Genomic DNA, 26,398 nt, shown 5'->3' on the forward strand with positions numbered 1-26,398 from the left:
GTTGCAGTTTTGTGCAGTATCTGCCCGGAGATAAATGCATACGAATAGTGGATATTTACGTAAGCCGGCCTAAGGGTGGAAGCCCAGGGGGCGTGGGTGGACAGGGGGCGAGGGGGCGAAAGAAGGGTGGGTGGGAGAAGGCTAGCCGCACAAAATGCGCGCATTCCAACCCCCGATAAATGAACCACGCCCTAATCAATTTTTTTTCGCCAATTTTCCAAACTCGTAATTTATTATTTTAGCGATTCTGAATTCAGGTGGGTTTTATGCTTTGCTGTTTTGCGAAAAGTGTGTTAAATGGAGTTTGAGCGTATAAATATTATCCGTTATTTGTACTGTTTTCCAATTACGTCGACACTGTATCGACAGTCGAAAACTGAAATCTCCGATGCGCTAACTCCTTTTTTTTACACGACGAAAATTCGCTCGCATCATAACGTGATAAATGATTGAAGGTAATCGGCTTTTCTTTAAAACCCCTTTATATTTGAAAATACTGCAGTCTTTGAATAGAATTATTCTTTAGCCATTAAATCTATGAAATTCATTTTTCTGACTGTTAAAAGTATAGTACAGTAGAACTCCGTTTATCCGAACTCCAGTCATCGGAATCGCTAAATATCCAGATCCTTATTTAAAAATAAATTAAATAGGTTTTTAATTTTAATTTAATTGTGCATTCAATTTTGCTGGACACTTTTAAGTAAGTGTGATCAAATCAGGAAGTTAAAACATACAGGAAATATGAAATAAAAATGGATTTTCACGCGGGGTCAAAATTATAGCACATATTTTTACGGCGAAGTTTCTTGAAAATGCATGAATAAAGAATAAAGATGATTTTAATAAAAACGAGCTACTTTGCATGACGTCACTAGTTCTTTCAAATCAACCAATGATAAGAGAGTTGAGATAGATTCCTAGTTTAGGTAAATAAACTGACTAATCAGCAAAGCTCATCGTGAAGAAGAGGAAGAGAACTTGATACGTCACACGCCAAGTAGTTTTAGAAATGCAAAACTTTATAAAATCATTGTGCTGATTATACGAAACATTAAAAAAAAAAAATGGGTAAGTATAACAGTCTATTAATAAATAAAAAAAATGTAAAAAACTATTGAACTTACCTTTTCAGTATTATTTAAAAGGCAATAAAATCTAGCACTTATTAATCCGGATAGTTGAAATTGTACAGTAATAGAAAAATATTATATATTTGGCGTTCCCTAGTACGTAGGGGAAAAAAATTCAGCAAATGGATATAGATGTTCATATATAGACAGAATGGTAAATTTTACACAAAGCGCCGCCCAAACTAGCAAATGACAGGTAACGAAAGCCTTATAAATGCCTAGACTTCCATATTCACTTTTCTAAATTGTTCTCCGCCTCTGTTGTAATATGTATAAAAAGTATTAGTTAAAATTTTGTTTTTATAGTGTGTTGAAACTTATTCATCCAACCTTAAAATGACAGTGAAGCTTTTAAAGCGATTTCTTCAAGACGGGGTCGAACATAAAAGCTTTAAGTAAGTCTAACATCTAACAATTATTCTCCCTTCTTCAACTTTCATGTAACAATACCCCATCGAACAAAGATCTTTTAGCTGATTCATTGCGCACGACCAGTAAAGGATGTAGTTTGTCAGGTTCCGGGTAAATTTCACCCTTAAGAAACTTACAACGTAATCTTTAACGAGGGGAAAAATGAGAAACCCGTGTAAGTTAAAACTTTGACCGAAAAGCAACAACTGAATCAAAACATTTCCTCAAGTTATTGTTTATATTTTGTCCTTCCAGTTTTTGATGTTTATATTCTTATTATAATTTGTAAATGGGTATAATTTGTTTTCGGCCGATGTTATCATGTTTTGATAAAATACCCTAATAAAGGAAAAAACATATATATCCTAAGCAATCAAACATTAGAACACCATTTTGAAAAAAAACTTTGAAATCTATTTATTTCATTTCATTTTTTTTTTTGATTGCATATAATATCAAATAATGCTTTGTATAACTTAAAGCTTCTTATAGCTGAATAAAAAGGTAAAAGAAAAAACAATTTCAACATAGTGTAATAAATGTTTTTAAAAAAACAGGAAACTAATAAAACGAACAAATAATTTCATTTTTCGAAGGTTTGTCATTCATACATAGTAGTTAATGGAACATGGAAAATAATGTAGAAAAATAAAAATAATTTATATTAGTATTTTTTAATATTACATCAATTTTTTTCGTACCCATTTACTAAACAATCGCAATTTTTTTTTGAAAATAAACTTTGTTTTGATTTTATGGGATTTTTTAATAATTGGAACCTATCTTATTTAAAATTTAGCACTAAATTAAAGGAATGCAAACAAATAAATATATTTCGATTATTTGCACTAATCCATAGGAGTTTTAAAACTGTTATTCCTTAAACTGTTTGTAAAAATACGCCAGTTTGACGTAAAATACTTGACAAAAATTGAGGCGACAAACAATGGATATAAAATTGCATTTGAAAATGTACAAGACAATGAAAGATATCCCGGTTATAAAAATGCCGACATACACAAATGACAAACAATTTACAAACAACAACAGTATCACATTAAAAAGGCAAGGTCAACAATGCAAGACAGTTAAAAATAATATTGACAATATTGAAAAAAAAAGAGAAAAAACCCAATGAGAAAAAAACAAATATGTGTGATTCTTCTCGATTCTTTTGTGTTTTAATTCACCTATGAGATTGGGCCTCTTGGCCTGTTATGGCGCAAAAAAAACATTAAAATAATAATTGATGAATTAGTGTAGTGCTAGTTGTTTGATTATTTTTAGATGTTTTACTAAATCCTTATTGACATAGAAATCCAAGTGTTTTCGTTTTAAAATAAACATACTATTTTAGAAATTCTATTTATTTACTATGTTCAGTATTCAAAATTATATTGAATACTGAATAATTAAATCAGCTTGATTTACGCATACTAAAATAAAAATGTTTTTTGGTTGTCACCGTTTTTATCGTGCGATCTGTTGTTAGACATTTTGTTAAAGTGCAAAATTTGTGGCGTGAATTCAATATTTAATCGGTATGGCAGGTGTGTGCTTGAGTTGGGATCAGAGTTTTGGCAATATTACGTATCCTATCATAACAATTCGGTTTAAAAAACGGATACAAAAAACAGCAACTGTATGTGGAAGCGGACATAATTATCTGACATAGTTTCCGAGTTTTAATTATAAGTCGATGACTCGGCACCTTAACATTTAGTTCCGGGTCCCCCAGTTAATGGCATATGTTGCTTATCTTAAATGCTTGGTGCTCTTTAAAGGGGATGATTTCTTGGAAGAAACCATAACAAGAACTTCGGAAATCGACCTTAAAGTACAATAAATATCAAGAGAAACCCAGAATATTGAAATCAAAGGGATATACTAAAAAATTAACAGTAGTCACAATTTTTTTTGTGTCAGATTACTTCATTTAATACTACAAGAGTCATAATACTAGAAACTTATATCATCATCATTATCAAACCCTTATCCACCGATGTTGCATAGGGCACTGCATTGTTAAACCATATGCAGTGAATCTCTATCATGTGTTACAGGAAGTAAGGTGATCGGTCGTACGCTTCGGAGACAATGAAATACGAGACCAATGTAAACATTTTCCAACTAAAATCCAAAAAACTTAATGTCTGCGTCATCTCGGTGGTTAAAAACTCTTAGTCTATTTTTAATCGTAGCACCGACGAGTATTATTCAGGTAGGTAAGAAAAACTTTCAGTAAAATATTAATTGCCGGATGTATTAACAATTTCAAGTGTAAACATTAACATTAAACAGATGAGATTTTTTTTTTACGTGGATCTATTAACGACAAAGACAACGATAATTAATCGCTAATTATAGTGGAATTTTACCAAGAAGTGTCAATAAATTATATGTTAATTGAATCGGGATAGGTAATCGTTCTGTAAAACCGAGTAAAACTGTACTCAGTAATCAATATATAATTGTTTCTTCAGATTTAGTTATCATTCAATGTTGAAATATAATTGGTAGATGCTTATTTAAACGATTTTATAAATAAACCAATAATCATTTATCATTAAATCAATTCTATTTGATTTTATGTAGCTCTACTTATGTTTAAAAGGCAATTACTGTTGCATATAAGTGCCTATAAATCAGATTAACATAAAGTGAATAGGTAGTTTTATATTCGCGTGACTTGCATTTAAATTTCATTCCAAGATACAGAATTGCTTAACTGTTTAAAACTTTAAATAAAACTTCTTGAAAACGATTTCCGGTTCAATTATAATGCATTTATTTCCGTTCCATCAACAGACAACTACCATTCACTTCTCAACTTACTGAATATTCTTCAAATTGCTTTCCCTTGTCACTATTTAACTAGAACTGCACGAACTTGTTCCTTATTTACAATAATATACCCTTTTAAAGAAGTAAATATGCGCAGTATGATTTACTTAAATAGAGAAAAAAATATATACTTCTAGTGCGTTGATTTTCATTGACCAAAATATTGAAGATAATTGTATTCATACAGTTAATGTCACAAAACTGGAATAATAAAAAAAATGTTCTGTATGAGTTAACAAGTAATTTTAGTTTAATCAAAGCCCTGATAATATACAATTTTTAAAAGAAAATTATTTGCTGAACTTATGAATTTAACGAATAAGCTTGAACTAACTTAATAAAGACAAAAATGACTTCTTTCTATCCGTGCATGAATAGAGAAAATTTAGAGGAAAGGTAATTAAGTATCATACATCACTTTTTAATGTTTGAAGGGCTCTAAAAATTGGCAATCAAGTTTACAAGCCTAATTTTAATGCCAATTGCATTGCATCAACAAGCGTTTGTTTCTGCAGGAATTTTTTTTCACTAAACCGTGTTTACATAAAATTCCATTTTTCTCCAGACTTCCCTGGCATATAATATTTAGCCATCTAAACCAAAATATTTTTGACATACCATCTTCAGAAATAGAGTAATGATTGACAAAACGAGGTATGTTTGACATTTCATATTTGGGCTTTCTAAAACAATGACGGCAATAAACGATGTGTTTGACATATTATCATTTTTTTTGGCACAATATTAATTTTTTTTTTTTTTCATAAATTGTCAACCATTACTAAAGTTCTAAAGATAGTATGTCACGTTTGTTGTCATGTCATATTCGTTGTTAATGAGACATATCTAAATTTGCTATATTTGGAAATAAAAAATAATCATCTTTTAAAGTGACACGACTTATATTCTCTAACACAAATAAATGAAGACATACCATATTAAGCCAGACTGTAGATCTCATCGATTCGAATTTAGTGATATATATGGTCAAAGCACTAATGAATGACCGTTTAAGGTTCAGCTTGTAGTGAAATCCACATTGAAGGTATAAATTTCATTATTTAAGCGTACAAAATAAAATAAAACAATAAAAAACACATTACTTTTTTTAAAGTACTTTTACTTTTTTATTGAAATACAATTATAATTAATATTACTCTAAAAAAATAGCAGAATCACCAGTGAATGAACACTACTACTCCAGTAAAAATAATACTCAGATTTAGTTATAACATTATAAAACACCCTAACACATTAGAATATGAATATATTCAAAGAATTTCATAAGAAATAGCATCAAATAAAACACTTACTTACCTTTCCACGGCCTCCGTGGTGTAGCGGTTAAGACGCTTGTTCAGGGTTCGATTCCCGGTGCGAACACAACAATTAAAAAGTGATTTTTCTCAAGCCTGGGTGTTCTGTGATGTAATTCACCACTGTAATTGGGCCTCCTGGCCTGTTGTGGTGCAAAAAAAAGAAAAACACTATCAATCTCAGAACAGTAACGGGAAGACGCACTATTACTTTTTGACAACTCACAGTTCAAAACTGATAGATTTGTTTCTTACCAAAAGATGTGTCCGCCTACTGCTTTTGTCCTAGTTTCTAGTGTTAAAAGTTTTTTGACTGGACACATGTAGCAATTCTTATTATATTGTGTTTTATTAACTAATGGTCATTTACTGGGGGGTGGTCATTTACTGGTGCTTTGACCCTATGTAACTCAATCTGCCTAAGCTAATGATATATATCATACTTAGCCCACTTTCCACTAAACTAGACAAATAGGTAAAGGGACTTCGGATTATAAGAAATTATAACCTTTCTTTGGTGCAGAAATACTATACAAATAATTTATAATCCATTACTCAACTTAGCCACATATCACATAGTTATAATGGAGAAATTCGTGGGAATACTTGCACATCCTTTTACACATCCTAATTGTCCTTTCGTCCTTATTGTCATTAACTATCTCTTCCCACATTCTTTCTTATGCGGTTTCCTTCACGCTGGGTTCCATCATTAGCCAACGAGGTGTTTTATTATTCTTTATTACGGCGGGAGGTGTCAATATCATCCCCTGATATTTAATACGGGGATGTCGGAAGGAAGTCGGCTATTATTTAGTGTGGGAAGACTTTAAATGTCGTGGGAATTTTTATCAAAACATGCAGTAGTTTTTAAGATAAATTCATTATGGCTAGATTATTTGATCACGAGTAGGTAATTTTAAATATTTTATAAATCATAATGATGCAATTACAAATACTCTTTTGCGTAAAACAAAAAACACATTTGTTTAATTATCTGATTTATTTGGCTTAAAAAATTCTTAAAAAATAAATTTTTGGTCCCTGGTAGGTTAAGTAATGGCTAAGTTGCTTGCCTCACGGCATTTCGGGTTTGATTCCCGGTGAGATAATAACCATTAAATGTGATTTTTCTTACTAATGTAATTTGGCCTCTTGTTCTGTTGTGGTCCAAACATAAAGACAATAACAAAAATTATACGCATAAAAATTTCGAAAGTCTCATCAATAAATAAAATATCTTATTTAGATAGAAGAAAAATAATTTTACTCTTACAGTAACCCATGTGATGACGTTGTTGTAATTATTGTTGTATATTTGTTGTACAGCGCCTATCAGGTTATTTTCAGAAAAATGGAAGTATATAAATTATCCACAATAATTATTATGACAAAATACGAATCTACTAATAATCACTATTAACTTATGAAAAAGACGGTCTTTTCATTCAATTTTAAGCATTTAGTTAATTTTTTTAAATCATTTTATTGGGTTAAATACATATAGTATGCACGTATTCATGTTCCCAACTTTTTTTTTACTTTAAACATAATATATTTACGATTAACAAAAAATCATATTGGATTAAGGAATTTTCATAAACATAAAGCAGAACTTGAATCAACTAGGCTTTAAGTTTATATTTCATTCACCGGATCTCATTACTTGGTACTTACCTTCAATTAACTTACCTCTTCCGCCGTATCCCTTACCAATGGTGTATATCTTCATGCCAATGGAGTATATCTCCTAGGCGTACGCGCATCAGACCGTTCCCGCCAACTTCAATATCCGAATCACAGCCTTCCCGCGTTTTTAGGAACAGCTATCTTGACTTCCGCTTCCTTCCGAGGGCGGCGGGAGTCCCCGAAGCTTGAAGTGATCAGCTGACCGTGAAACTAGATGAATGAGTGTCATGCAAGTAATGAGTAATACTATTTCATTCATAAATTTTAAGGTTAGGTAGGTATTAGGTACTTCCTTTGAGGAAGTAGTAGTAAAGTGATTTTATTGTTTGTTTGAAATGCAGTGATTTAATATGGTTAAATAATTACATGTGATAAGTCAAAGAGCCGACGAATTAATAAAATAATTGAATTTATTACACACAAATGTAAACATATTACGACAGAGACGAAAACTGGTTTTGATAAGATAATATGAAAGTCTAGGTCAGGGCTTACGACCTGTCGTTGGCTGGTTTATACAAATTCTGCTTTTTTGTTTAAACGTCCATATTCCTCTCATTTTACCATCTGTTGATTTAAAAAAAGTTAAAAAGCAGAAACCTTTATTGGTGTGGGTGAGACTCATTTGACTGAATTTTATTACCTTCTAGACAACATTTTTCAATTTTCAAACTTTTTTTTGGATCCGTTGGATCAACAAAATTCAGTCCAAATGCCCGTAGGCAAGGACTGGAGGTCACATTTTATAGAGATATTCATATTTACATTTAAAAAGAGATTTGGAGAACATTTTAGAGAAGGAAATATGGATAGGCATTTACAGGACTCATTAACTGTTATTGCATCAATAACGTTTTCATGTTTTTAATTTCACAAAAACCAAAAGATGAAAATATTTGAGGAATGATTATTCAAACATTGATAGCATTATTAACGTTTATAACGTGTAATCTGACCACTAAAAACAGCCAACAATATGTCATAAAACTCTGTAAATGTTCAGATTACGAAATTTTTTGCTTGATAAAAAATGTACATAATTTGGTTATAATGTATTCCTCAATGGGAAATCTTCGGCCTATGAATACATTTTATTTATTTTTTTGACGAAGAACTTTTTTTTTATTTTGAAATTTAACATACGTATATGCTATTTAATACAGAATTCGGGAGATATATTTTTAAAAAATATTTTTTTTCTCCAAAATGTTCTCCATCTCTGTGGCAATATGTGAAAACTTACTATAACGGCGTAAGTATAGCCTGTGAGCTCGCCAATACATGACAGATGACATTAACATAACCATAGAAAAACATAGCAGTTGAGCTCTCAGAAGTAAAGCAACGTGAATGCAGCAATGCTTGAACTACATGTCAATAATATTCTAATAATAAATAATATTATTTGGCCTTACGGAACTTTAAAGCACACCTTGGTTTAATTACTAATAGTATTTTATCGGTTAGGTAGGTGTATTTAAAAAAAATGTTGCGTACCTGAAAAAAGCACAAATAATTATGTTTTTGTAAATGATGTCAGTAGCGACACTCAGAGAGTGGCTTTGTGACGTTTTGACATTTTTTATAAGAAATTCATGGCGTAGCCGAAATACTGTTATAAAAACGAGGATGTTTTTGTTGATTGACGTTAGCAGGCGCTACCCAGGGGCGACTTTGTGACGTGAGAAATTATTTAAAAAAAGAGATTCATGGCGTAGCCAAAATATTTTAATTAAAACGAGGATGTTTTTGTTGATTGACGTTAGCAGGCGCTACCCAGGGGCGACTTTGTGACGTGAGAAATTATTTAAAAAAAGAGATTTATGGCGTAGCCGAAATATTGTAATTAAAACGAGGATGTTTTTGTTGATTGACGTTAGCAGGCGCTACCCAGGGGCGACTTTGTCACGTGAGAAATTATTTAAAAAAAGAGATTTATGGCGTAGCCGAAATATTGTAATTAAAACGAGGATGTTTTTGTTGATTGACGTTAGCAGGCGCTTCCCAGGGGCGACTTCATGACGTGATGAAATTATTAATTTAAATATTTTTTTTCATTTTACATAGCGTAGCCGAGATAAGAAATTGCGTGGTGTTTCGAAATTTAACCGTGTAGGTAGCCGCCTAGTTACAATATTATTTTTGTATTTGTATAACTCCTGTTTTATAATGTTTATGTATTTATCGCTATAAGAATTTAACTAAAGATAGTTTTTACTTTTAATCGCTATCCGTTTTTTAAATTATGTTTGTAACGCTCAGTAATATTTATTTTTCAAGTATTCAATGTTATTTTTGCATTTTAATTAATATTGTTAATATAAAGCGTATTTTTATTTATTCGAATTTACTAGACTGTTTTTATTACAAAAAATAAAAATGCATATTTCTCTATGTATTTTTCTGTTATAAACAATCTATTAAAATAATACACATCAAATTTCCATTGTCTGTTGATTTTATTTGCAATCTTCTTTTTTTTCGATGGTTAAAACTCTAGGAAATTCAAAGACAATAAAATGTTTACTGTCATATATTGGCGAGCTCACACGCTATACATAGCCCTACTATAACATATGTTTTTTACTCGCGTCTCTTGTAATTTTAATGTAAATATAACTTTATAACGATCTTACGGGAGATTTAGTAAATGCAAATATGTTTTATATATGAATATTGTGTTTGACAACACTCAGAATATTGATCACGACAATTAATGGCAACATAATTCAAAAATATAAAATACGAAATAAGATTTAATTACCTGGTAGGCGTTAACTTAAAATGTCGATTACCACCACTGCTTAAAAATGTATGCGTAATAAATTTATAATTTGACTGTAGTATGTTTGATACGCTCGTGACTACTGTTGATCTTCAACTGATGAAATTACCAATTAGCTTATAAATACATTGCTGGAAATATTCCAGAATAAGCACTTGGTTCTCTCCCACAGTGCACAAAAATATCGAAAAAAGTACAACAAAATGATGCACTGCGCTATGTAGAAACCAAAATGCACCTAAACGATGTATTTATAAAGTGATAATGTCCCACGCAAAGGATTAATTTTATTTAAGTTGTTTTATTTATTATTTCACAGAAATTTAATTAATTAATCAAAGAAAACAAGTTATAAGTGAACAATTTTAATCTTTTCAGGGCCTTACTTATAAACCGGGTATAAAGTTAAGCTTGAAAATAGTGGTACAATAATGATGGTATAGCAAAAAATATTACTTATAATAATCTAATATAGAGTTAAACTCGGTTTAAATCTGGGATATCGACCATAGAAACGTATGCCTGCACATTATGTGGTATAACGCTGGAATAAGCACGCGATCTGTCAAATATCAAATACGAGTATTTCGGTAGTCAAAATGAGTAGTATATCAGTTTTTTTTCAATTTTAAACAATTTCCAAGTCCTGCGACCTTCTCAATGCGATTCAAGTGGTTTTTAATTATTTGTTTAAATAATATCTGAAATGTTATATGTTTGTATTATTTTAATTAATTGTGATAAAAAAAAACACGAATAAACAATAGAATTCGTTTAGTAATTTACTTGACGTGAACGTGTCGCTCCCGCACATTTTTTCTGCCAAAAATGAAAGGAGAATAAAATAATTTTCAATATTTAGTTTTTTCTTTAACAATTCTATAATCCTATTTTTCGTGAACTTACTCCCAATAAACGCCGTCGTGTATTCATTTTTGCGGCGTTCACGTGTGAACGGCCTGAGGCTGAATTTTCGTACTATTCCAGCGTTCTGTCCCGCACGGTGGTGGTTGTTCACGGAAGCTAAGATGAGACAATATTGTCATATATTATATTGTCCACTTGTAATCGACCCTTAAAGCATAGTAGGAAAACGCGCTTATCAACACACAAAGCAGATTTTTACTTGAGAGTCACGGTGGAGTCGAAAACACTCTTCAAGGGTTCTGTTTTTATTTTACACACAGATCTGTATTCTTCATTATGCTCAGACACAGTAAACGTAACTCACGTGGCTGGTTTTATTTAAGTTTTGATGTTTTAAAACAGGTTTTATCTCACGTACAGAATACTGTTTCACAAAGGACAATGCAATCATAAACGAGAACATTTTCCTGGGAAGGCGCGTGTATACATTTCTTTAATTGAGAATTTTTAGGCTTTGAAGGGGTTATCAATTTTCATTTATTTCAAATGTTAAAAAGCTTTTTTTATTCGGAAAACATTCATCATCATACACTCATCTTCAAATGATGGTGGATATGGCTGAACATAAATACACTATGTGCACCGTATCTTGATCATCAGTTTTATGAAGATAATGTAATTAGTCTTACCTTTCAAATTAACAATGAAACATTGCTTTGAAAGCACTTCCTCAAAATGTTTCAAAAAGTTTTAAGGATCGAAAATACTCCCATTGATTTCGTTCATACTCAAAACAAATTTTTTTCAATAAGCAGGCTACTTTTAACAATTTCAATTTAATTAAGGATGAATTGAATGAATTTATTTTCATCGTATTGATTAATTTAAGGACGTATAAAATTGAACAATGGAAAACAAATTTCTTTATAATACACGAGTAAGCAGGTACAATTGAAATAAAATACAACTGAAGAAAATTAAAGACAGGACAGAAATTAAAAATAATTACTACCTCAAAACAAGAATGAAATATTTATGTAATAAAACCAGGAACGATTTAATGTCAAAATTGCGCTCGATTTCCTTTTTCGGGAGTTTTACCTAATTTCGTTTTATTTATTTATTTTTAACATTGAAAACATCAGAGTATTCAATTCATTCTTAACACATTAAAAAATAAACTTAGCAGATTCACTAAATGTTGGTTAAACTAATGGGTTCAGCTATCGTGGCAAGAACACCCGTCCAGGATTTTGGATCTATTTCAAACACTACATTGTAATAGTTTAATTTTAAATTCGCCCTGACACTTCCTTCAATAAACTAGTAAAATAAAAAGTAAAACAATTGGAAAATTGTTGTCAGGCGTTGCCTAGTAGATGAATTGGTTCAGCTCTTTTACTTTACAAAAGTCAAAAGATAAAAAAGTTCAGGAAAAGTGGATGTTTAAACATAGGAAGAATGGTGAAAGTTACACAGTGTGCCACTTAAACCAGGCAATGGCAAGTCGTAAGCAATGAAAATGCTTAGCCTACCATATTCCCTTCTCAAAAAAGATTTTTCTAACAGTTGCAAAAAATTAAGATAAAATCAGTTGGTTGCGCAATCGAAAAAAAAACTTTAAATCTCATTCCTAAAAGTCCGGTTGCGTCATAAAAAAAATATTTGACTGAATAATTATTAATAAAAATATGAATTTAAAAAGTCATATTTTTGTCTATATCTGCACAAGTGTTGCACGACACATAATTGGTACTATTATTGCAGCGTATCATCAATTTATGATTTTTTTTTTTTTAAAAAGAAATTTTTGCGTTTTTATGATTTACTCAAATATTTAATTTTGAGTGCTATATTCCACGAGTTGTAAATAACTCACTATCAGAAAAGGGGAATCAAGTTGGGGTAGAGTAGGATTCGAACCACGTACCTTTGGTCCGTGAGTCCGAGACACTAGCCACAGGACCACAACCCGATTCAAATACATACAGCCAAGATCATCAGTCTCAAATTTCAGATCCAGTTTAAAAGTATAGTTATAAAATTGTAAAAAACAATCTTCAAGAATAATTCGAAAATGCCGAATAGTTTTTAAATAGAAGTTTTTAATTACAACTTTTGCAATTTTAAAAAATATTTCAAAATACGTTTTAAACCCCGTCAGTCGACGAAAATAAGATGGATTACAACCTGTTTAAAGAAGTCAGTGACATTCTACATCAAAGTTAAGTGTAAGGCCAAGATCCTAGTACAATAAGTATAGTATTAACCGGAATCCACTCAACTGACTACTCAAGTTACAGCCAGTAACACAGGTATGGGTACAAAGTATACAGTTTATTTTATGTCTTCAAATGGCCAAAATTTTTCTTAAAACAAAGGGTAGAAATTAAATACTCGTATTTACAACCAATATATTATTTCTAAAAAATGCAAAAAACATAATCCCAAAAAAATAATTTAAATTATCCTAAATTACTTTAACCATTTTCATTTTTTAATTAATTATTGAACACAATTTTTTTTTTTTTTTAAATGCTTGAATTTTTATTTTTTTATTTTATTCCTATTCTGTTAAATTTATTGTCGTTTTATTTTAACGACAAATTTTACTTTAATTCTTCGTTTTTATATAAATACTAATTTACCTAAGTTAAGTCTAAGTTTCAAGAGGCATAATCTGCCGGTAGAAAAGTAATTATTTTTTCATCATCTTTACTCCCTTTTCGCACCTAATGGCGCATAGAACACTGTTGCACAAAGGTAAGATGATCAGTCTTACGCTTCAAATGCCAGTCCAGGAACTATGATATATACTGGTGTAAAAACACCCCTTTAAATAAATATTTCATATCAACCATGTCGAGAATCGAACCCGAATACTCAAAACACCACTCCGTGGTGTAGTGGTCAAGACGCTTGATTCACGCACGAAAGGCTCCGGGTTCGATTCCCGGTGAGAACACAAAAATTAAAATGTGATTTTTCTCAAGCCTGGATGCTCTGTGATGTAATTCACCACTGTAATTAGGCCTCCTGGCCTGTTGTGGTGCAAAAAAAAAATGTAATGTAATGTAAAAAAACTTTTAACTTTATTTTATAACCTAAAATATATTAGAAAATGTTTGTTTTTATGTAAAGTTCATTTACTTTATTCTTCTAATTGCGCAATTTCGAAAGAACGGCAGTTTTAAATGGAAAATGTTAATGGTGTACTTACTTTTTATAAGATTGTAGTCTTATTAAAAAAAAATATTTGAATCCATTAATTTATAATTTCTTATTCAGAAATCTGAGTTGAATGATTCATATAGCTTTGTATCTAATTGGGCGTAAACACAATTGTAAATTTCAAAATACGTTAGTAAACTTAATTGTGAAAACCCTTTATTTATGTAAATCTTAAAGAAAAATGAATTAAGAAACAAAGGCCATAGACATTGTTGACAAAACCCTTTCACTATGATCAAGTGAATAAAAACCGCAAGAACTCTCCCATAGAACATTATCTAAAGGGTTAAACAATGGAAGGTATATCCTTTCAAGAAAAAAGTATTCATTACAAGATTATTTCAAAATTCGTATTTTCGAAAACAAAATAACGCAATTAAACAGTAGTGTTCAAATATTTCGCATTTCACAGTAAAAAATTGTAAAACAAGAATGCAGTACATATTGATATTATTTTTTTATTTTTTTTCCGCCATTCCTATACATTGACAGTTTCTCAGTTGTTTTTTATGACACTAAATTTTTATACTCATTTTTATGTAATTTTAAACAATTTCCATCAAATGCGTAATTAACTTAGTTTTCGAAATTGTCTATATTGATTTCAAAATTTAACTGGTTTTTTCATCTATATGGTAAAAATAAAAACCTGCTGATTAGCCGGTGTCGCGGTTTATCTTTTTCTTTTCTGCAAAGTAATTTCAACTTACCTATAAATTTATAAGTAAGTTTATAATGCCTAATAAAAAAACGTATGTAAATAACTAAAACATTATTTATTATTTTTAATGCGACCCCGTCATTGTTTTCTTGTATATTTTTGATAAATTCGGAGCACATTGTTGTTTATTAAAAAAAATCAAAAAATAATTTGTTTCCACTTTTTTATTATAAATACGCTGTTTTCATCAAATTCGTTTGTCCATGATAGTTTTACTACCGGAACTTAAGGATGCAAATCCGCCTTTGAAAAGAAATTATCTTTTAATAAATCACATTTTCTGAAAAGACTCTTATCAAATTACCCTCTTGTGGCTAAGTGGGTGAGTGTTCGCGTCGCCTCCCACGTCGGCGGATTCGTATCCCGAGATGGCCCACCCCGCGTCAGACAATGGCTCATATTAGCATTGTACTAAGAAACAATAAAGAAACAGTATACCTGGCCACTTGAAGTAACCGCATTTGTCACCGAATTTCCAAAACAAAGAAACAAGAAAGATTATATTGCATTTATTTTATTTATACACACGAAACCTGCCTAAAGTTGTAATAAAACGAACAAAAGAAAATTATCATAATGGAACCAGATAGCAAAGTAATCCGTGTTGTTTTTTCAACTCTTAAAAGGCTGTGCTAAAAAAATCATTTGCGCGCGGTGATGTAACATCGTGTTACCTCAAGCAAAAAAAGAATATTCTGAAGTTGAGACATCAGAAAAAAAAACGTAGAGACCTGCCTACCACATAATTTATAAAAATAAAAATGTTATTTATCGCTGTTATGGCAAGATATATCATAAATATACCGTTCATCTTACTAGAGTGCACTCCCGCTTACTGCCAATAACCAACTGAATCTCATTCACACAATCACCGGCTACAATAGCGTGTCAGTCTTTATTTTTATGAATTCTAAAAATCCGAAGAGATCTTTTCAATAAATATAAAATCATACATTTTCAAGAAACTTTGCTTTACAATTTTAGGCAATAATTTTAACCGCGCAAAAGAAAAAAAATATATATCTCATTTCCCGTAGGGCTAAACTTTCTCATCTTCTATTTGTTGATTTTAGCGAGGTTAAATAGCTGAAACATTTATTGTAAAAATATTCATCAGAATGAATTATTTCACATACTACGCTTCGCCTGAAAACAATTTAACAATTTTTATGCTTCTCAGACCAGTTGATTTAATTACAATATATTTGTACATCTTTATAACTCCCAACAGGGCGAAACCCAAATATTTAGAAAAACTCAAAATATAGAGATTTTAAAAATATTTTTATAAATGATGCGGAATATTCTAGGGCAGCATACTCAATTTTCTCAACAGAAGTGTCAAAAGAAGGTGGTATATTTTGAAAGTGAAACCTTTCACAAAGCCCTTTTGAGAGTGAAAGTTTAGCGACACAATAGTGCCGTATGTAGATACGAGCGCGTGCTATATGACGTTTTATATCATGCACATACACACCCTTACATATATTGCTATGGTCTCCCCTTAAGAAATATCGCGTACCGTGACTTTTTTTTGGCATATTTTTTTACAGAACAAATGACTTATGCATTATAATAGGGAAATATCACGTACTACAATGACCGTTAAAAATAAATAAAACAGATTAATAATAATAATTTGAATTTTCAAAATCAAGATGGATATTGTAGAGAAATGTTTTCATACGTGAATGTAAAAAATAAATAAAATAAAAATATGTTTGTAGAAAAACGCGACGTGTTTTGCCTTGTTTGTTGTGACGTCAAGATTTATAAAATTGTTCCACACAAATTTCAATGGCAGGAACAAATAAACATGAATCGTGACGTATTAGGGGCTTTGCCAATGGAATCACCGTTTTTGCGGGAATTCAAAATAACAAATAGCCAAGTATTTTTTATGCTACTAATAATTAACAAAAAATTTTTTTTTTACTAAACAGTATTTCATAGACCTTCATTACTTTAAAAACGTAAAAAAAAAAGTAATATTTCCCTATTGTTGTCACAATTAATAAAGTGCTCTATTATTTACTAGACGGATAAGAAAAATAATCAGAAGATAAAAAAAACGCATTCACATAATAAATATTACACAAGTGTCCTTAATTTAAGTATATGATACGAATAAACATATGCTCAGTTTATTACTGCACAATTTTTGCCACGAACTATTTTTTTATTTTACAATATGTATTAATTTACTTCGGCCTCGTGGTGTTATGGTCAGCGCGTTTGCCTATCATGCAAAAGGGCTTGGGATCGATTCCCGTCATTGTTGATGTGAAATGTTTATTAATAGGGGTGTTTTCACACTAGAATATTTCATAGTTCCTGGACTGGTACCTGAAGCGTAAGACTGATCGCCTTACCTTAATGTAACAAAAAATATCAAAATACGCTGCGATCGGTGAACCAATGCAGTGCCTTATGCGTCATTAGGTGCGGAAAGGGAACTATGATGACGATTTTTTATAATATTTCGTTTTAAATATGAATGATAAAAATGAGAAAACTAACAAAAGGATAAAAAAAAAATTAATTGAAATTTGTGATAAAAATAGGAGTGTTCTAAAAAAATATATTTACTGTCTTAAAACGGGGAAGCAATCCCTAGAGGTATCACCAGCAAAAACCAAAAATATGTATGAATACTTGTAATACTCATCAAAGCTATTGTATATAATAAAAATAAATGTGAATTGGTGTAACGAATATGTTAACATGTAACCATAGAATTATAAATAGTCCAGAAACCGCATACGCACATCAAATAGAAGGCGATTAAACTACTCATAAATGAGTAGGTTTACGTTTTGACCGATTAGTTTCTTTGTAGACGTCCCTCAGTACGCAAATCCTGATTTGAATTCAACTATGCAGTGTTGTGTCTTTTAAAGTGTAGAAATACTGCTAGCATGATGGTCTCTGACTTAAAATTTTTATTTTTTTTTCATTTTTATGTTGTGTTATTTTTGATAAATTATTTTGATCTATATTTGGTGATATGGGAATAGTTGATTAGTATGTAATATAATACGTGCACTATTTTTTTTAACGAGTTATCGTTAGTATAGAATAGTCTCGAAGGTTCGAAAAGTCTCGTCTTAGATTCGAGAATCAACTTGTGTCGAGACTGGAAGCCCTAATCAATTAATTTATAAAGGAAAGTAAAAGTTCATATATGTTTTGGAGTTCTCACGTAAGTAAAGTTTCTAAAACACATTTTTCAAGGCATTTTTTTTTTGTTTGTTTTGTTATTATGACTTGGTTTTTCACCCCTAAACAATCTAAGAATACGGGGTGCGTGGTTAGTGTGTGTGTATGTAGATTTTGTAAGATAGAAGGAACGTGACAGAATGGATATGCGGAATGCATTTCACCCTTAACTGCAAGAATAAAGGGGTAAATAACCTCACAATCTTTAAATATACCGCGTCACTAAGGTGGAAGGCGTTGAAGAAAATTGAAATATACATACACACGTTATAAATATTTCAACCATAATATTTATTTAAAATATGGATTTATGGGATAGATAAAAAAAAAAAAAATCATTTTAGCATAATTTTTATTGTACAATATTGTGTTGAGTAGAACAATGTGATCCAAAAACAGTGCAAATGACAATGGATACATAAGCCCAAAAAATGCAATTTGAATGCAATACTGATGAATAAACGACAAGTCATAAGCATGATAAAACCATACCATTGTTTAATATGGATCATATAGACGGTAAGTGACTGATGCATCAATATAGCCGATATATATTACTTTTGATGGATCGTCATCAGCATTCACTCATCCAGTGTTGAACGTAATCCTCTCTTCTCGACCTCCACAGTTATCTATCCATCGCCAGTCTGCGCCGTTGATGCCCTGCCACCCACTTAATATCATCAGACTATCTTGCTTGAGGTCTGCCTGAGTTTCTGCAGCTGGTTCTCGATCGCCATTTCGAGGTCCATTTGGTGCATTTATCATTTGAGGTTCTAATAGCATGGCTAACCCAGTTCCACTTTAGTGAGACTGATTTAATATCGGACGTAAATGTTTGCTTCGACATCAAAATCCCTCTTGTACGAATTTCATAAAATCTGTCATTTGAATTTAGGTGCATTAAAAAATATTGTATGTGTTTATTTTACGTAGTCCTAATAATTTTACATAATACCTGTCACTTCGGCAAAATTGACTCTATGGTGGATTAGTCATTTTCACAAAAATCAATCTCACAAAAAAAACAATAAATATTTCGACTATGTTTCATTTTTATAAGCGAGCCTTACGCAATTAAAAACCTGTGGTACCTTTTAAAAGGACTTCGTCCTGTCTCAATCATCACTCCGTCTCTGTCTTCATTCCTTTATAATTCATGTTTCTCCTTCTTCCATCAGTAATCCTTCAGGCCTCATCCCCTCACCCCGCGGCGGCCGCGAAGGGTGGCTCCGTACAAAGGACAACCCTTTCACGTCTTCGCCAATTTTGAAAAAAATCAAGCCTTTATTTCCATCTTTCATAACGCAAGAGGGGGTGACTTAATCAAGGGACGAACCGGCGGCGTGGACATGGAATTTTATTAAAAAACGACTAGCGAAAAAGGTTTTAAATATTTATTGAAATCGATTTCAAAAATTTCAAGATAAGCTGTTGAACTAATTTTTTTTTAAATCTATGCATTTACTGAAAAATATCCGTCAATTTTGAAAAACTTCTAAGAAGGTTGAATTTAGTATAATATATCCGCTAAGATTTCGACTTAATCAAATCATATTACAATTATTCTTTTAAGAAACAAACGTATAATAGTTTTATTAAAACTCCTTTAATCAAACTAATTCATTCTTAAATGCCTTTTTTAAAAATTTTATATGTTTTTTTAAAAAGATCACAAATGGCATAATTCGAATATTATGCAACAGTTAACTTAATTCAAGAGAATAAACGAATAAGTCAAACAAAGCAAAGCAGAGAAATAAAATTACAATTAAAATACAAATGTATCTCACATAAAATATTTGACAAACATATAGATTTGAGTATATTTTTAATGTACTTATATAAAAAAAACACTCTTAGAAACCAGCATGTTATCTGTTTAAACCAGCATGTTAAATGTTTAACAGCACAACTCAAACTCCAAACTTCAGACATCCGCATTGCCAAATAACGGATAAAAAATAAAGGAGACGTTTTTAACTTAAATTTATTTGAGCAGTTAATTTTGCTGGATATGAAGTAAATTTTTAATGCGACACCGATTCGATGTATTCTTTAAAAAACAATAAAAGTTGTCAGTCATTTACCCAGATAGTTGGAGTTTTACTTTATACAAATGTAAATATGTAAATTGTAATATAGAAGTAAGTGACAACATCGAAGAGAACAAGAAATTAAATAAAATAGTCAATTTACCAATATAAAAATAAAAACCGTTAAAAGAATCGTTAACAAAATATTAAATAAAGATAAACGATGATAAATTTACTGTTAAGTAATTAATATAAATTACATAACATAAAAGATTACATATCAGAATTAATATTTATTTATATACGGTTCCATGAGCCTTTTACATAATTACAATAAAACCATTGAAAAAAAAAATACAACAAAAAATAGCATAATATTAAAAAATAACAAAAACATGTTTATTTTAAATATATAAAAAAATAAATATTACATCTGTAACAAATATCAATATTTACCGTTAAGGTAAATAATTGAAGAAAATAGCAGTTTTAAAAAAGAGGAAGAGAAGAAGAAAAACTAATTATTACGATTTTTTTTCTAATAATGTTTGGTTTTGTAATAATAAATTACCTTAGATTAGCCTGAATCAAGGCAGACGTCTGACAGGTAAATTTGTCAAAAATTTAACGTAGTCTTGCCGATTCATCCCTGATTTTTTTCCACCCCATTCATGTTCAAGGGATGACTTACAACGTTCTTCTGCCAAAACAAATCACCAAGAATTTCTTTTTTGTCCACCATTACACCGGTCTGTGTGTGTAAAGGTACTTGCGACAGGAAAAAACAACTCAAAATTGTTATTCATGATTTGAATTATTTTTACAAAATATTACAATACATTCAAATGATCATTTTGTGGATTTCAAATCACACAATTAACATTTTAAAGCCTTACCCCACTTCAGCGTGGTTAGTCAAATTAAATGGTAGATTCTTTTACATTGCAATTAAGTCATTCAATTATTTATCGTATTAGTTGGAAGAAAATTGAATTATACGATTCAAACCCAAATCCTCATGTAATTGTATTGCACATTTACTTTTGAAATATTTTTACGACTTTTATAATATGACTCTTTGCAGTCATTAAAATTGTTGGCAATGTGTTAATTATTCTTAGTCAGAAATAATAACTAATTAGCTTGGTACTTGTTGATATAATACATTATCGACAATCCACCTAGGTAGTTATTTTATTGTCAAATGTTGGAAACATAATGTAGTTTTTCATATTTATTTATGAATTTTGCATTTTTGTATCTGTAAAAAAATGACTACTTAATTTGGGTCCCGAGAACTGTCTTGAGATAGTCACCCCACCAAAGCAGTTGACTTGTTTATATAAAATAATTTTTGCATTTCATGTTTTGTATTTGTATCCACACAGTGTTTTGATGAATACATATTTAGCATTTGTGCGGATGTTGGGCCACCTCGACCTCACCGATGTAAAGGTGCCTACGACAGTAGCTTGTTTATCAAATGTCTACACAGTAGTAAAATATGTGCGCTGTACTAATAATATATATTTTTTCTCCTAGTTTTTCTTACTATTATTTACATAAATATATATATATATATATATATGTGGATTTAAGTATACATTTGAATAATTTTTGGTATATTTTTTAGACACTATAAGTATATATGAAATCATGTAAATGAATGCCTCGACCCGGGTTGATCCTTATGAGGTATTCATATTTAAAAACAAAGTGTTATGTATAACGTGAAATAAAAAAAAAAAATCATTTTGAAAACATTAAATGTTCACACGAATTTAACTATTGTGTGGCTGCTGTGTAACACTAGTCTTCATACTATGCGAAGAATAATGATATATATGAAATTGAAACCAATACAACAATAAATCTGTTTGACTGTAAAAGAGAGAGCACTAAGATACAACTAATAACAAAGAAGACCGATACGTTTTTCTGTGGCCGATGTTTGTAAGAAAGAGATTCATTCGGTTATTGGCAATGAGCGGGAGTGCACACTAGTTAAATGACTGGCGTATTTATGGTTTTGATTTATTTTGCTGTAACAGGCCTAAATTGTGTTATTATTATTTTGAATTATAGAAAAGGAATTATTAAACAGCATTTTCTTTCAAATATTTGTAACACGATGTTACATCACCGCTTCCACAGGGTTATTTTAGCAAAGGTTTTTCAAATTGAAAAGGTAAACAGCCTTGAGGTGATTTTAAACGAAAATATGAAACTAACTATTCATAGATAAACCTTTATATTTTTTTTATTGGAAAATGCTATTTTTAAGTTAATTTTTAATGGAAATTTTACAAAATTTGTTTTGCAGAAACATTACACTATTTTGATTGTAACAAATACCATAACAATATAATTTAGGTCCTTTTCACAAAATGGTGTACAAAACAAAAAAATAGATAAAAAACCTTAATAATTGTGGATTTTATGTAAAACATGTGCGTTTGGCACTTGGAAAACTTAAAATAACGTATTAGTGTTGTTGAAATTACGAGTAAAAGAGAGCGAATGAATGAGTACACATTTGTAGTTGAATATGAGTGCACGTGAGTTTATTATTTTCTTATGCATGTGATAGTGTGATCGTTTAATGTTTTTTTATTTACTTATTTATACATCAACGGTTCAAAGAACCTTTTACAAAAAAACAATAATTTACAGAAATAATCACAGCAGTGCACAATAAGCATGTAGTACATTGTATGAAATAATACAATAAATAAAACTAAACAATTTAGTAAAGATATAGTACAAAAAGTTAAAAAGAAACATAACATTTCTAAATAAAGATATCAATAACCATGAAAAAATCTTACGGACTAAAAATATAAATAAAACACAGTAAAGTTGAAAATAACTAGATAATAATAAAAAAATCAAAAATTTAACATTAGTACTCAAAAAATAAAAGTTTTTTGAGCAATAAAACAAAAATAAAAAAAGTTAAATTACTAAATTGTTGAAACACCTCTATTTAGTGAAGTCATCATCATCAGTTGATGTTATGTGTATATACGTGATGTGATAAGTACAGTGTAAAGTACTCGTTGATTTCTTTTTCTTCTCTGATTGATTTGACGATGTGAAACAGTTGGCGATACCCGCCTTCTTGATTGTGTGTGAAGTAGAAAAAAGATTGCTCTTACATTTCATAGACCGACAATTATACGTGCGTTTTACATATACATAAAATTGCATATACGTAGAAAGTCATAGGTACGAATATACACTTGCATGCGTATGTACTCACCTACAAAAAGTAAACTGCACAAATGCATAGGCGCCCATAACTCGCAACTCACTTTAGGGGAATGTCTACCGGGGAGGTAGGTACCGGTCTTATAAAGCGGAGAAAGGACTCTTTGTCTTACCTAGGTACTGCAAAAGGGTTCTTTGGAAATGTATCTTAAAGAGGGTTGATGCTAGTCGTGGTGTGGGACCCTTTTTATGTTTTCCTCCCGCGTCTACAGTTGTCTGGACGGTATTCCGTTTGGACCTGCATCTCGTCATCACGCTGTTTGCTTGGCGATTTCAGAAGACATAGTATGAACATAGGATGTACATATGTTTTCAGGAAAAAATGTCGCTCTGAATCATCATCATCATTCCCTTTCCTCTCCTAAAAGTTCATAAAGCACTGCATTGGTACACCAATCGTAGCGTATCTTGATCATTTTTTTGTTACATAAAGGTAAGATGATCAGTCTTACGCTTCACATACCAATTCAGGGACTATAAAAATTTTTTGGTGTAAAAACACCCTTTTAAATAAATATTTCATTTCTACATTACGCCACGAGGCTGACGACGCTCTGAATCAACCATTGATGATCATTAGGTGAATTATTTACATGTTTTTAAAAAACATTATAGATGTTTAGGCAGTATCTCATCACCTGATTCGCTAGATAATTTAAAAACTCAAACTTGGTATGTTTTTTTGAAAATAAAACCGCTTAAAACTAACCCGATGCAAATAATTATATACGAATTACGTTAATAATTTTACAGAAATAAACTACAAATTCCTATTTGATAATGAACATGTACCGATTTGGTTAATATAATTAACAATAACTCATGTAGTAATTTCAATGAAAGATATGGTGAATTAAGCGTTTGCATAAATGTTATTTTTCGGAACGTTTTTTTTTGTCAAGTGGAATACTTTGACTAAGATGATAATCAAAAATGGTAATTTTTCAAATGACTTTTTACGTAAGTATGTTTGATTATAATATTTCACTGTACTTTCGCGGCACACTGTCGCTAGGGGTGGGTTGAACTGGGGGTGTATGTAGGTACTTTCTTTCCCGGTGCATCTTAGCCCCCCTGTCTTAGCGCGGACCTACCCCAAACACAGGCGGGTGGGAGGATGTAGGCCTAGACGTTACGGTGGGTCGAGGGGGCGAGCTAAGGTATAGACAGTTAGTTCTACAAATTCCGATGTCATTATGAATTATTTAGGTCAAACAGATTCTCGCGGTTCAGGATAATTTAGTTCAAATGTAAATATTTTGATTATGCAAATATTTGAATGGTTAGTGCAATTTATTTGATAGAACATAACAACAATATATATTTTTTATTGATATAATATAATAAGATAAGTTTAGTCAATAAGTTAATTGAATCAAGCAAGTACTTGTATGCATACTAACATTTACCAGTTTTATTATTTTAATACAAATTAAGAAATAATGTGTTTTATATATATTTTTCCTCTAGCGTTTGTTTTTTACACTATGTTATTATTATAAATGATATTTTATTAAATAAATATTAACTCTAACTATAGTTTGACCACAACGTTTACGTTTAAAATATTAAGGTGAATGATTATATCAATTAGTTAAAATTTTTGACTACAAAGTAAATGCATTAATATACATTATTTTGTTATTTAATTATAGCAACAAAAAAAATTCGAAATTATAAACGTTATGGAAAGTGTAACCATAAATAAATAGTGGTAATTAATTAGCAGAAAAATTACATAGTTTTTAAATATGTGTTGTAAAATGTGTTGTAAAACGAACTCTTTCTTTATACACGAGTATCTTGCTCCGTTTAAGAAGTAGAAACGATCAATATATAATTACAATATTTATTTATGTATACAAATGGTTTCAATTATGAGTTAAGAAAAACTTGAAATTATATATGTATCTTAACTCCAATGTACTAAAGCATTTAACATTTGTGTTTCAACGTTAATTTATGTCTTATTAAAATTTCATCGCGGAAGTACATTTTAATTTATAGAAATTTGCAGAAAATAATATCGTTGTTTTTTTTTTCAACTCTTGTGTGGTTGAGATGTCTGACACGAGTCTGCATAAAATACAAGAATTGTTATAAATCTCTTATTTAGTCTCTTAAATCTATTATTAAGTTAGCACAGCCTTTAAAGAGTTAACCAAACATGGATACTTCGAAATCTTATAATAAAAAAAAAATTGTCGGCGACATTACGAGAAGTGTATCCTGTCGGTATGTTTATTGAAAGGTTCTATCTATAAGAGTATTCTTTCCGTAAATTTGTTTGTGTCTAGTAGCAACTTATAAAATCTGACGATCGACATTTGTCGCAGCTTGACGAATACGTAATGCCAAATATGTCCAAAGGTCACTTCATTGGTTAACTAAATGCAGCGCGTCTCGATCACATATTATGTTACATAAGTCATGGTTATGGTCGCGAAGAGTTTAAGGAGTTGATTGACTTGAATTTTGAATAATTGAATTTTATGCCTACAGTCGTAGAAAAAAACGAAAAATGCAAATTAAGATAAATAGATCAATTAAGTGATCATAAATTAGTTACATATCTGCTTGTAAAAAACTAAAATACAAGATGCCCGCTCTTACATGTTTATAAATATGAGGTGTTAAATAATAAATTTTTAAAAATGCGACTTATGAACTAAAAGAAGAAAAATATATATATTTTTAAATGGAATGTATAAAACTCTTATATGCATGCTTGCTTCTACTAAAGATGTCTCTTTCTGAACAATAGTTATAGTACATAAAGACACGTTTAATTAATAAATTTTGTGGGTATTATTTGCACTTAGATATGTGGAAAAATAAAATTAAGTTAGTATAATAAAGAGGTCTTTATTTAATTC

The 26,398-nt window shown here is 30.4% G+C and overlaps 1 protein-coding gene and 1 long non-coding RNA gene across 6 annotated transcripts in view; one reads left to right on the forward strand and one right to left on the reverse strand.

The window, feature by feature from the left end:
* LOC148274294 (uncharacterized) overlaps positions 1–10,279 on the reverse strand; it is a 155,971-nt gene extending 145,692 nt beyond the window's left edge. Inside the window, exons 1-2 of one of the 2 annotated variants that reach the window (XR_015824333.1) lie at positions 10,158–10,279; positions 7,418–7,603 (exon numbers count right to left, since the gene is read on the reverse strand). This is a non-coding gene — a long non-coding RNA (uncharacterized LOC148274294). Of the gene's footprint in view, positions 1–7,396; positions 7,604–10,157 lie in introns of both variants that reach the window. The other variant, XR_015824332.1, reaches the window with a different exon arrangement.
* The window catches only part of LOC148274296 (homeobox protein prospero-like), a 224,359-nt gene that overhangs the window by 102,312 nt on the left and 95,649 nt on the right, over positions 1–26,398 (forward strand). The gene's annotated exons all lie outside the window — the stretch shown is intronic.

Source organism: Micrasema longulum, unplaced genomic scaffold (assembly GCF_059751315.1).
Source record: "Micrasema longulum isolate JH-2025_06_02 unplaced genomic scaffold, ASM5975131v1 h1tg001694l, whole genome shotgun sequence".
Taxonomy (NCBI): Eukaryota; Metazoa; Arthropoda; class Insecta; order Trichoptera; family Brachycentridae; genus Micrasema; species Micrasema longulum.